This window comes from Microcebus murinus, chromosome 10, assembly GCF_040939455.1.
Source record: "Microcebus murinus isolate Inina chromosome 10, M.murinus_Inina_mat1.0, whole genome shotgun sequence".
Lineage (NCBI taxonomy): Eukaryota > Metazoa > Chordata > Mammalia > Primates > Cheirogaleidae > Microcebus > Microcebus murinus.
In genome coordinates this window covers 22,386,171-22,400,403 of record NC_134113.1, presented here as the reverse complement: position 1 = coordinate 22,400,403, position 14,233 = coordinate 22,386,171, and the positions used below count along the sequence as shown (strand labels likewise).

The 14,233-nt window shown below is 40.6% G+C and overlaps 1 long non-coding RNA gene across 2 annotated transcripts in view; it reads right to left on the bottom strand.

The window, feature by feature from the left end:
• Positions 1 to 281: 281 nt before the first annotated feature.
• Positions 282 to 14,233, bottom strand: part of LOC105883968 (uncharacterized) — a 132,866-nt gene continuing 118,914 nt past the window's right edge. For both annotated transcript variants that reach the window (XR_012921402.1, XR_012921401.1), the window contains exons 4-5: positions 1,287 to 1,346; positions 282 to 949 (exon numbers count right to left, since the gene is read on the bottom strand). This is a non-coding gene — a long non-coding RNA (uncharacterized LOC105883968). The remainder of the gene's footprint in view (positions 950 to 1,286; positions 1,347 to 14,233) is intronic.

Here is a 14,233-nt window from a genome sequence, read left to right as displayed (position 1 = left end):
ATCAGAACCCTCTCCACAATCATCCTACCATGTGGTAGGCAGAATTATAGCCATTGAGAAGCTTCCACTCTCCAATCCCTGAGGTTGAATCTAATGAGATCTCACATCCATGCATATGTTACAGTGAATGTGTTTAAGGAGCTAATCAATTGACTTTAAAATAGGTAGATAATCCTATATTATTCAGATGGGCCCAATCTAATCACATGAGCCCTCAAAAGCAGAGGCAGAGAAGGCAGAGAGATATAAAACCTATGTAGGATTTGACTTGCTGTGGCTTGAAGATGGAGAGGGCCCTATGTATACTATGAAAAAGAAACAAATTCTGCCAACAATCACTGAAGACCCCCACCCCCAGATGGAAACTGTAGCCTGACCACTATCTTGATTTTGGCCTTGAGAGACCCTAAGCAGAGAATTTAGTTGTGCCCAGACCTCTGAACCACAGAAACTGTGTGATAATACATGAGTGCTGTTTTAGGCAACTAAGTTTGTGGCAATTTGTTATGGCAGCAATAGAAAACAACTACTGCCATCTACCTGTTTGTTACCAAACACTTTTTGAACATGCTGTGCTCTTCTACCTCAGGTCCTTTGCACAAGCTGCTCCCTCTGTCTATAATCTCTTTCTCCAAGTCTTCATCTGGCTAACACCTGTTCATCCTTTTGGTATCAGATTGAATTTCATCTCTTGACAGCAGTCCTTGGATTTCTTATCTAAAGTGGTTCCTATCCATTTAATCTCTATTTCAAGACCCTGTTGTCAGAGTTTGTAACTATCTGTCTTTTTTCTTGTTTAGTTTTCCCTACTTGGCTATAAGTGCAGCACATCCCATGACTCAATAAATAGTCATTGAATAAACATAAATTAATACCTTACCTCACTCAATCCTTATTAGCATTCCTTAAGGTAGATACTGTTATTATCTCTGCTGTACAGATGAGGAACCTGAAAAGTATAAAGATTAAGTAATATTCCCAAGATCACACAGTCCCTCAGTGATTGAGCCCAAGCCTGATGCCCAAAATTCATATTCTCAATCTTTGAGCTCTCCTACCTCTCTACTGTACGTTCTACAAGTGGGAAAATAGCGACATCAGAGCTAGCCAGCAGACTGCATTCCCCAAATTCAGATGTTTGAAGCACTCTAAGATGTAACGGATCCTTAAATTTGGAATTTTGCCTTATGCCACAGCAGTTGAATCATAATCTCTGTATTAGTGCCCTAGGACTGCTATAACAAAGTACCCAGTTAGCTTAAAACAACAAAAATTTAACGTCTCACAGTTTTAGAGGCTAGAAGTCCAAAATCAAGGTATCAGCCAAGCCATTTTCCTTCTGAAACCTGTAGAGGAAAATCCTTCATTAGATCTTCTTAGCTCCTGACAAGTTGCTGCAGTCTTTGGCATTCCTTGACTTACGCATGCATCACTTTGATCTCTCTGCCTCCATCATCACATGGCCTTCTTCCTGTGTGTCTATGTCTCTTTTCCTCTTTTTATAAGGATACCAGTCATATTGGACTAAGAGCCCATTCTACTCCAGTATGACCTCATCTTGACTTAACTAATCATACCTGCAATATACTTGGACTCAAGCAACCCTCCCACCTCAGTCTCTTGAGCAGCTGGGACTACAGGTGCATGCCACTGTGCCCTGTTAATCTTTAAGTTTTTTGTAGAGGTCTTGCAATATTGTCCAGGCTGGTCTCAAACTCCTGACTTCAAGCGATCCTCCTACCTCAGCCTTCTAAAATACTGGATTATAAGCGTGAGCCAAAGCCCCTGGCCCAATTTATGATTTTGATGTTGATCAGAATGTGTGTTCTCTGTGTTTGCATTGGTCTCATTCTTCTCTCTGCTGGTGTGTGGCTTCTGTTACCCAGTAGACCACAGCGGCTAAGGTCAGAGGCTGCTGCTGCTGCCATGGAAGTTGCGACAGGAGGGAGCAATTAGTGAAAAAGCTTGTTTGTGAAATTCAAGCTCTGAGTCCTCATTACTTTCTCCCTCATTTCCTGCTTCCTCCTTGCTGTCTGCCCAGGCTCTCAGGTGGTCATTTAAAGGAAAGTATGTATGGCAAGTGTAAGTGCAAAGATGTGATCCCTTCCTTGAACATTTGATTTTGCAAAAGACATTTTTCACAAAAGCATCTGTAGAAATCTGGTTGACTCTCTTCTTGATGGTTCTAACTGGAGACAAAAATAGAAACATGTACAGCAACCACCAAAATTAATGTAGCCAGATTATTAAAACACTAAAATACCTGCTCTTGGCTCTGCAGCCAGTCACGACTCATATATGTTTTATTGTACTAGTAAGAGACTACTGCACAGCTTGAAGTGTGACTCTGAGGTCACTAAACATGGGGAATTCTCCAACTGTTTCGCAGCTACCACAGGGTATGTGTGAGGAGCCTGCATATTTGCAGGGGGAAAAAAATCTGTGTTTTAAAATTAGATGGTCAAAATATTCCAATAATAGAAAATGTAAGATGAAACCCATGAAATATGCTGTGGGGTATTGCTATGGTTTGCATATGGTTTGTCCCCACCAAAAATCATGTTGAAATTTGATCTTCAATGTGGCAGTGTTAGAAGGAAAGCCTAGTGGGAGGTCTTTGTGTCCTGAGGGAAGATCCCTCATGAATGGCTTGGCACTGCCCTCAAGGCACTGAGTGAGTTCTCACAGGAGTGGATTAGTTCCCAAGAAGAGTGGATTGTTACAAAGTGAGGTTCCTTCTCCTGTTTGGTCCTCTCTTTGCACATGTCCATTCCTCTTTGGATCTTCCACCATGTTTTGATGTAGCACAAATTCTTCACCAGGGAAGGGAGCAGGGTGGCTAGGGTAACCAAAGGGCACTCTGGGGACACAGGGCCATGGTTATGTACCAACAGATCAATTCTATCAGTATAAACAAAGATAAAGGCAGCACTGTATACCAGGAGTGAGGGACCTGCTGCCTTAAGGCCACATGTGGTCTTCTTGCTCCTTAAGTGTGGCCTTTTGACTGAATCAAACTTTATAGAACAAATCCTTTTATTTTTATTAATACATTTTTATCTTTTATATTTTTTATTTTATTCTTAAAATGAACTTATTTAAAATACCAAAGAATAGCCAGATTGACCAGCACAATTAGAACATTAGTAAGCCATAGGCCTAAATTGATGGCTGCTGCGGTCATGATTCAGTTCTAACTTCCCTTGCCTGACTGGCACCACTACTGCATGAGGCTGGTTGGCAAGAGTTTATGGGGGTCGAGTACACCAGTCTGTTATCAGCTTTTAACAATGATGCACTGTGTTTCTGTTTGAAGTGGAATTTGTGAAGAGTTGCACAGCTCAACAGTATTTTTTAAATTCTGTCTCCTTAACAGCCCATCATGTCAAAGACGACCAAGAGAATAATGAAGGAAGAAAACAGATTTTTTAATAAGGATTGGGAATTGCAATATTATCTAGTTTCTTCTAAAGATAAGATGATTTGCTTTGTGATACTGCAATATCAACATTAAAGAAATTCAGTGATCATCAGCATTATGACAGTTATAAGGACCACAAATATTTTAAATTAGAGGGAGAGGCATGAACGGTTGTATTGCAGAAATTAAAAGTGCACCTTCCATAACAGAAAAACATGAAGGGTTTATTACACAGATTAAAAGAGTATTAACAGATCCAGATGCTCTCATTTCTTTTCATTGTATCTTGCATCAGCAAAATCTCTGTACTAAAACTACTATTTTAAGTGATACTTTGCAACAAGTTATAAGTATTGTTAACTATATTTGGTGCAAATGCAACATGGCAGTGGCAATTTCATAACACACTAAAATTGAATGATGAGCTATTCAGTGTGGATTTGCCATATCAAACGTGCGTTGGCTATCACAGGGTCAGGTGTTATAAAAAGTTTTGTCTCTGCAAGAACAGATAATTAAATTTTATGAAGAACAGGATCAGCAATGTGAATTATTGAAAGAAGATTTCTATAGGAATGTAGCATTTCTATGTGATATCATGTCTAATCAAAATTACTTGAATATTTTTTTGCAAGGTAAAACTAAGAGGAAGAGGCATGAAAGGCTGTACTGCAGAAATTAAAAGATAAAAACCAAAAGCAACAACAATTCCTTCAAGCAGCAATAAGACCTGGAAAAACTATGATAAAACTATGACATATGGCAAAAAATTCAAGCATTTTGAAAAAAAGCAATCTTTTTTCATAACTTTTCTTCAAAAGGAAATTTCCGATGAACATTTTCCACAGTTAGCAAAGGTCAATGATGAGCAGACTGATATATGTGAATCATTTGTAGAATAAGCAGCTGTTATAGACCTATTAATTGGAGAATACAATGAAAGGTTCACTGACTTTGACATTACACTCAAATTAGCATTTCAGCCTCACCTAGTTGATATCACCAAGACACCTAAAGAACTACAGATTTGAAATTGATTGAGCTCTCTGTAGATGACATCTTAAAGTCATTGTTTGATGCTAATAAAGATCCATTTGAAATATGGAAAAATGCAGTAGAATATCCACACCTTTGGCAATATGCCCCAAAAATGCTTTCTTTGTTTTCAATCACTTATTGCTGTGAATCTGCGTTCTCCTACCTAACCCTAATCAAGACACCCTTAAGGTCAGAAATGACTGTTACCCATCTAGAAGATCAACTGATACTGTAGGCCTCCATGCTGCAACCAAATATTCAAATGCTTTCCAACAAAAAGTAGACAGAACAAAGTCATTAAAAAGTTAATTAACTTTAGAATTAACAGTTTTCATTTTCTGAAATTATTAAGTACATGTTAGATTTTTACAAAATAATGTAAATTTATAATGAGTGAGATGTGCAACATTTGGGGGATGGTCACGCTTGAAGCTCTGACTCGAGGGGCGGGCATGGGCAATACACGTAACCTTAACATTTGTACCCCCATAATATGCTGAAATAATAAATAAATAAAATTTTAAAAAGTATGTATACTTGAAGTTTCTTGAATGTAGCCTTATTTGATTATAGCTAAATTAATGTGGTCCTCCAACATGAAAAGGTTCTCCACCCCTGCTGTACACATTTATACTACAAAGCTCACTTTGAATGTAGCACTCTATAGACACATTTTATCATGAAGGATGTAGGTAGACACTTGGAACAAGGTAAGATATGAGTTCTCTCAGCTGCCCCTTACTACAGCTCTCCAAGGTCCATTAGCCACTCCCAGCATTGTTTTATTAATACCTTAGCTGTCCATGTGCAGAGGGTCCTGCTGAGTCAGAGCAGTCCCTAAGTTACTAGATAGTCATGTCCCCACCATCAATAGGAAGTGCTTTCCTAGCCATTTCAAACACAAGTTGCAACATTTTTACAGGAAGCACTACTTTTATAGGAAACAAATATATTCAGAAACATTCATATGACCAGATTTTCTGCTCTATCTCGAGAAGTAATGCTTGCTTAGAGTTTAGCTTCAGATGTCCCCTAGCAAATTTCTCATTATACCCTGTGATGTAGCTGTCATGGATCAAAATGGAATAATGGGGGGATGGATCAAGATGTCGGACGAGAAACACCGCCAGACAGAATGTCTCTGCAGAAAGGACAGATTCTAGCAGAAATTAGAAAAAAGAAGCAAGAAGACGAGCATACAGCACACATGAGGGCCAGAAGGAGGGGTACCTGAGACCCCGGGAGACTCCACGGGAGGAGGCTGCGGAGGAGAACTGGAGGCTGAGACCACCGGAGCAGCCCGGAGACCAGCGGGAAGGGTAGGTGCATTTGCCGTTTCCCCTCCCTTGCATTTGGGACTGGTAGTGGGCTCCCCAGCAGGTGGAAAGACTTTCGGACACCAGCCCAGAGACGGCCGCCGCCAGCCAGCAGTGAGCCTGTAGCGGATGCGGCACCAGGCTCCCAACTCCCTCCCGGCACCTCCGTGTGCACAGACCCTAGCCATGCGGCAGGCACCATATTGCCTCCTCCTTCCCACCGCCGACCATACCTGCGGCTGCCCAGAGAGACAATACAGCCACCAGCCAGAGGCACCTCCAGGGAACGGAACCTCCCCTTTTGGGACCCTACAGCTGACTCAGGGGAACTCAGACTGTGAGCTCCCTACCCCCCAGCTCGCCCAGGTGCTGCTGGCACCGTATTCCCAGGAGAACGGTGCTGACTCAGAGGCTGAGAGACATAGACCCAGCTTGGGCTCCCTGTGGGTGAACTGGGACCAGAACTCCTCTCCCTGGTGGGGATACAGTTTGAACTCTGGGAGCCAGAGGTCGGACCTGCAGACCAGATCCCGTGCACCAAGGTCAAGCATTGCCCGGGGCACAAAAGGGTTATACGTGAACAGCCTACTGAGGTGTGTGTGCCTTCAGGGGCAGATCAGCGTCCTAGAGGGCAACCCTCCTCCCAAAAAGAGGCCATACATCCAGCCCAGGTGGCATTCCTGCGCAAAGAACCTCCCTGCCGGCATCACAGTCCTGGGAGGCCTAGGGGCGTGTGGTCTGGCTTGCTGGCATAGACCCAGGAGTAGCTGTGGAGTTGGGGAGGGTGGAAAGAAGCGAAGCCCGCTCCAGACTTAGGGTCTCAGACAGCCCCACCCCACACCCAAACTTTCTGGCTGAGCGGGACCATTCCAGCCCCGCCCTGACAGCTTTTCCTAGAAGCAGAGAACAGAACTTTGACCCCTGTTAACAGCACTGGTGGTGACTGAGGGCAGGCTTACCCAACCCAGCGCTGCCCAGAACAAGAGATGATAATAGGACACAAAATCAATAGCACAGCCTGTTCCTCCAAGCAAGCGCCACCTACTGACAGGGACGGCATCCTACACAGCCTTTTCACGGCACCCACTGACTCAATATAGACGGAGTGGTCGAATCTCACCCTCACACAACCTAACCGCTCAGAAACTAAACAAGGTGTGTGAATACCCAAACAAAAACCTAAGGAAAGAAACAACAACTGATCGACATGGGAAGAAATCAGCGAAAGAACTCAGGAAATGTGAAGAACCAAACGGAAAACACACCCCCAAAGAGGAGCATCAGCCCCCTAGAAACGGAAACCAACCAAAATCAGGCAACCAATATGACAGAAGAGGAATTTTGTTATGTGGATCATAAGAACACTCACTGACCTGCAACAACAACTCAATAACCAACAGAAAGAAACAACAAAAAGCCTCCAGGACCTAGAGGAAAAGTTCACTAAAGAAATAGACACAATGAAGAAAAGATTAACCGAACTCCTGGAAATGAAGAATCAATTCAGGGAACTAAAAAATGCAGAAGAAAGCCTCAAGAACAGGGTAGATAAAACAGAAGAAAGAATCTCAGAGATTGAAGATAACATCCTCCAACTAAATACAACCATCACAGAGATAGAGCAGAGAAACAAGAGAAAAGAGCAAAGCCTACAAGAGATGTGGGATTAGCCGGGTGCGGTGGCTCACGCCTGTAATCCTAGCACTTTGGGAGGCTGAGGCGGGCGGATCGCTCAAGGTCAGGAGTTCGAAACCAGCCTGAGCGAGACCCCGTCTCTACCAAAAATAGAAAGAAATTAATTGACCAACTAAAATATATATATATATATACAAAACATTAGCCGGGCATGGTGGCGCATGCCTGTAGTCCCAGCTACTCGGGAGGCTGAGGCAGTAGGATCGCTGAGCCCAGGAGATTGAGGTTGCTGTGAGCCAGGCTGACGCCACGGCACTCACTCTAGCCTGGGCAACAAAGTGAGACTCTGTCTCAAAAAAAAATAAAATAAAATAAAATAAAAAAAAAAAAAGAAAGAAAAAAAAAAAAAAAAAAAAAAGAGATGTGGGATTATGTGAAGAAACCTAATGTGAGGGTCACTGGGTTACCAGAAGGGGAAGAAGACAACACTCAAGGGTTGGACAAGCTATTTGAAGATATAATAGAGGAAAATTTCCCAGGCCTTGCTCAAAATCTCAATATACAAGTTCAAGAAGCTCAGAGGACCCTGGGAGATTCAACGCAAAAAGGAAGACGTCACGACATGCATTCATCACATTGACCAAAATATCAACTAAAGAGGCCCTTCTAAGAGCTGTAAGATGAAAGAAGCAAGTGACGTACAAGGGAAAGCCAATTCGAATAATACCAGACTTCTCTAATGAGACTTTACAAGCAAGGAGAGACTGAGGCCCCATTCTCACTCTTCTGAAACAAAACAATGGCTAGCCTAGAATCTTATTCCCTGCAAAACTAAGCTTCATCTATGAAGGAGAAATAAAGACATTCTCAGACAAGCAAAGTCTCAGAGAATTCACCAGGACAAGACCAGCCCTACAAGAAGTACTCAAAACAGTGTTACACACGGAACACCATAATAAAAACTCACGAATATAAAAACAACCAAAACCCAAAGATTAAAGACCAGACAATACAATGGCTCAAGAGAGAAATCAAAGCAACAACATCCAACCCAACAGAATGAACACTAATCTACCTTACCTATCAGTTCTCTCAATAAATGTGAATGGCTTAAACCCTCCACTCAAGAGACATAGGCTGGCTGAATGGATAAGAAAATACAGGCCAAGTCTATGCTGTCTTCAGGAAACACATCTAACCTGCAAGGATGCATATAGACTAAAAGTAAAAGGGTGGAGATCACTATTCCAGAAAAGTGGAAGCCAAAAGAAGGCTGGCGTGGCAGTTCTAATTTCAGACGATTTAGTTTTTAAACTGACAAAAGTAGTGAAAGACAAAGAGGGTCATTAAATAATGGTGAAGGGCACACTTCAACAAGAAGAGATAACAATTTTAAATATATATGCACCCAAGTTAGGTGCACCCAGTTTCATAAAGTAAACCTTACTGGATCTAAGCATATGGATTAATAGCAGCTCCATAATCACTGGAGATTTCAACACCCCACTGACAGCACAAGACAGATCCTCCAAACAGAAAATTAATAAAGAAATAATGGACTTAAAACAAAACCCTGGAACAACTGGGTCTGACTGACATCTACAGGACATTCTACCCCAAATCCACTCAATATACGTTCTTCTCATCAGCTCACGGGACATTCTCTAGGATTGACCCTATCCTAGGACACAAAGAAAATCTCAAGAAATTTAAAAAAATAGAAATCATACCATGTACCTTCTCAGATCACAGTGGAATAAAACTAGAAATCAACCCTAACAGAAACTCACATTTCTACACAAAAACGTGGAAATTAAACAACCTCCTACTAAATGATTACTTCATAAATGAAGAAATCAAGATGGAAATAAAAAAATTCTATAAAGAAAACGACAATGGAGAGACAAGTTATCAACTCCTCTGGGACACAGCTAAAGCAGTTCTGAGAGGAAAGTTTATCTCCATAAATGCCTATAACCAAAAGACAAAAAGATCACAAATAGACAATCTAATGAAACGACTCAAAGAGCTGGAAAAAGAAGAACAGACCAACCCCAAACACAGCAGAAGAAGTGAAATCAACAAGATCAAATCAGAACTAAATGAAATTGAAAACAGGGAAGCTATTCAGGAGATTAATAAAACAAAAAGTTGGTTCTTTGAAAAAATAAACAAAATTGACACACCATTGGCTAAGCTAATGAAAAGCAGAAAAGAGAAATCTCTAATAAGCTCCATCAGGAATAAAAAAGGAGATATCAAAACTGATTCCAAAGAGATAAAATATATAATTTATGGCCGGGCGCTGTGGCTCACGCCTGTAATCCTAGCTCTTGGGAGGCCGAGGCGGGCGGATTGCTCAAGGTCAGGAGTTCAAAACCAGCCTGAGCAAGAGCGAGACCCCGTCTCTACTATAAATAGAAAGAAATTAATTGGCCAACTGATATATATATAAAAAAAAAAAAAATTAGCCGGGCATGGTGGCGCATGCCTGTAGTCCCAGCTACCCGGGAGGCTGAGGCAGAAGGATCACTGGAGCCCAGGAGTTTGAGGTTGCTGTGAGCTAGGCTGACGCCACGGCACTCACTCTAGCCTGGGCAACAAAGCGAGACTCTGTCTGAAAAAAAAAAAAAATATATATATATATATAATTTATGAATACTACAAAAATATTTATGCACAAAAACTGGAAAATGTGGAGGAAATGGACAAATTTCTAGAAACACACAGCCTCCCTAGGCTCAACCAGGAAGAAATAGATTCCCTGAACAGACCAATCTCAACAGCTGAAATAGAAACAGCAATTAAAAATCTCCCTAAAAAGAAAAGTCCCGGTCCTGATGGCTTCACACCTGAATTTTACCATACTTACAAAGAAGAACTAGTACCTATCTTGCAGAAACTATTCCACAACATTGAGAAGACTGGAAACCTCCCCGACACCTTTTATGAAGCGAATATTACTCTGATACCCAAACCAGGAAAGGATGCAACAAAAAAAGAAAACTATAGACCAATATCCCTAATGAATATAGATGCAAAAATTTTCAACAAAATCTTAGCTAACCAAGTCCAGACACTTATCAAACAAATAATCCACCACGACCAAGTGGGCTTCATCCCAGGTATGCAGGGATGGTTCAACATACGTAAATCTATAAATGCAATTCACCACATAAACAGAAGCAAAAACAAAGACCACATGATTCTTTCAATAGATGCAGAAAAAGCTTTTGACAAAATTCAACACCCTTTCATGATATGAACACTCAAGAAAATAGGCATAGAAGGGACATACCTAAAAATGATACAAACCATATACAACAGACCCATAGCCAACATCATACTGAATGGGGAAAGATTGAAATCCTTCCCACTTAGAACTGGAACCAGACAAGGCTGCCCACTATCTCCACTTCTGTTCAACATAGTGCTGGAAGTCTTGGCTACAGCAATCAGACAGGAAAATGGAATCAAAGGTATCCAAATAGGGGCAGAAGAGATCAAACTTTCACTGTTTGCTGATGATATGATATTGTATCTAGAAAACCCCAAAGATTCAACCAAGAAACTCCTGGAACTGATCAATGAATTTAGTAAAGTCTCAGGATACAAAATCAATACACAGAAATCAGAGGCATTCATATATGCCAACAACAATCTAATTGAGAACCAAATCAAAGACTCAATTCCCTTCACAATAGCAACAAAGAAATTAAAGTACCTAGGAATATACTTAACCAAGGAGGTAAAAGACCTCTACAGGGAGAACTATGAAACACTGAGGAAGGAAATAGCAGAGGATGTAAACAGATGGAAATCCATCCCATGCTCATGGATCGGTAGACTCAATATCATCAAAATGTCTATACTACCCAAACTGATCTACAGATTCAATGCAATACTTATTAAAATCCCATCAGCATTCTTCACAGATATAGAAAAAATAATTTTACACTTCGTATGGAACCAAAGAAGATCTCGAATATCAAGAGCAATTCTAGGCAACAAAAACAAAATGGGAGACATTAATATGCCAGATATCAAACTATACTACAAAGCTGTAGTAATTAAATCAATATGGTATTTGCACAAAAATAGGAATATTAACCAGTGGAACAGATGTGAGAATCCTGATATAAAACCATCCTCATATAGCCATCTAATCTTTGACAAAGCAGGCAAAAATATACACTGGGGAAAAGAATCCCTTTTCAATAAATGGTGCTGGGAAAACTGGATAGCCACCTGTAGAAGGCTAAAACAGGACCCACACCTTTCACCTCTCACAAAAACCAACTCACGCTGGATAACAGACTTAAACCTAAGATATGAAAGTATTAGAACTCTAGAGGAAAAAGTTGGAAACACTCTCCTAGACATCGGCCTGGGCAAAGAGTTTATGAAGAAGTCCCCAAAGGCAATCACAGCAGCAACAAAACATGATCAAACTACAAAGCTTCTGCACAGCCAAAGAAATAGTCATGAAAGTAAACAGACAACCTACAGAATGGGAGAAAATTTTTGCATCCTATGCATCTGATAAGGGACTGATAACTAGAATATACTTAGAACTCACGAAAATCAGGAAGAAAAAATCAAATAACCCCATTAAAAAGTGGGCAAAGGACTTGAACAGAAACTTTTCTAAAGAAGACAGAAGAATGGCCAACAAACATATGAAAAAATGCTCAACATCTCTAATCATCAGGGAAATGCAAATCAAAACCACAATGAGATATCACTTAACCCCAGTGAGAATGGCCTTTATCAAAAAATCTCCAAACAATAAATGCTGGCGTGGTTGTGGAGAGAGAGGAACATTCCTACACTGCTGGTGGGACTGCAAACTAGTTCAACCTCTGTGGAAAGCAATATGGAGATATCTTAAAGCGATACAAGTGAATCTACTATTTGATCCAGCAATCCCATTGCTGAGCATCTACCCAAAAGATCCAATGACACTCTACAAAAAAGATACCTGTCATCCCAGGGATGCAGGGATGGTTCAACATACGTAAATCTATAAATGCAATTCACCACATCAACAGAAGCAAAAACAAAGACCACATGATTCTTTCAATAGATGCAGAAAAAGCTTTTGACAAAATTCAACACCCTTTCATGATACGAACACTTAAGAAAATAGGCATAGAAGGGACATACCTAAAAATGATACAAGCCATATATGACAGACCCGTAGCCAACATCATACTGAATGGGGAAAGACTGAAATCATTCCCACTTAGAACTGGAACCAGACAAGGCTGCCCACTATCTCCACTTCTGTTCAACATAGTGCTGGAAGTCTTGGCTACAGCAATCAGACAGGAAAATGGAATCAAAGGTATCCAAATAGGGGCAGAAGAGATCAAACTTTCACTGTTTGCTGATGATATGATATTGTATCTAGAAAACCCCAAGGATTCAACCAAGAAACTCCTGGAACTGATCAATGAATTTAGTAAAGTCTCAGGATACAAAATTAATACACAGAAATCAGAGGCATTCATATACGCCAACAACAATCTAATTGAGAACCAAATCAAAGACTCAATTCCCTTCACAATAGCAACAAAGAAATTAAAGTACCTAGGAATATATTTAACCAAAGAGGTAAAAGACCTCTACAGGGAGAACTATGAAACACTGAGGAAGGAAATAGCAGAGGATGTAAACAGATGGAAATCCATACCATGCTCGTGGATCGGCAGACTCAATATCGTCAAAATGTCTATACTACCCAAACTGATCTACAGATTCAATGCAATACCTATTTAAATCCCATCAGCATTCTTCACAGATATAGAAAAAATAATTTTACGCTTCATATGGAACCAAAGAAGACCCCGAATATCAAGAGCAATTCTAGGCAACAAAAACAAAATGGGAGGCATTAATATGCCAGATATTAAACTATACTACAAAGCTGTAGTAATTAAAACAATATGGTATTGGCACAAAAACAGGAATATTGACCAGTGGAACAGATGTGAGAATCCTGATATAAAACCATCCTCATATAGCCGTCTCATCTTTGACAAAGCAGACAAAAACATACGCTGGGGAAAAGAATCCCTCTTCAATAAATGGTGCTGGGAAAACTGGATAGCCACCTGTAGAAGGCTAAAACAGGACCCACACCTTTCACCTCTCACAAAAACCAACTCACGCTGGATAACAGACTTAAACCTAAGATATGAAAGTATTAGAACTCTAGAGGAAAAAGTTGGAAACACTCTCCTAGACATCGGCCTGGGCAAAGAGTTTATGAAGAAGTCCCCAAAGGCAATCACAGCAGCAACAAAAATAAATAAATGGGACATGATCAAACTACAAAGCTTCTGCACAGCCAAAGAAATAGTCATGAAAGTAAACAGACAACCTACAGAATGGGAGAAAATTTTTGCATCCTATGCATCCGATAAGGGACTGATAACTAGAATATACTTAGAACTCACGAAAATTAGGAAGAAAAAATCAAATAACCCCATTAAAAAGTGGGCAAAGGACTTGAACAGAAATTTTTCTAAAGAAGACAGAAGAATGGCCAACAAACATATGAAGAAATGCTCAACATCTCTAATCATCAGGGAAATGCAAATCAAAACCACAATGAGATATCACTTAACCCCAGTGAGAATGGCCTTTATCAAAAAATCTCCAAACAATAAATGCTGGCGTGGTTGCGGAGAGAGAGGAACACTCCTACACTGCTGGTGGGACTGCAAACTAGTTCAACCTCTGTGGAAAGCAATATGGAGATACCTTAAAGCGATACAAGTGAATCTACCATTTGATCCAGCAATCCCATTGCTGGGCA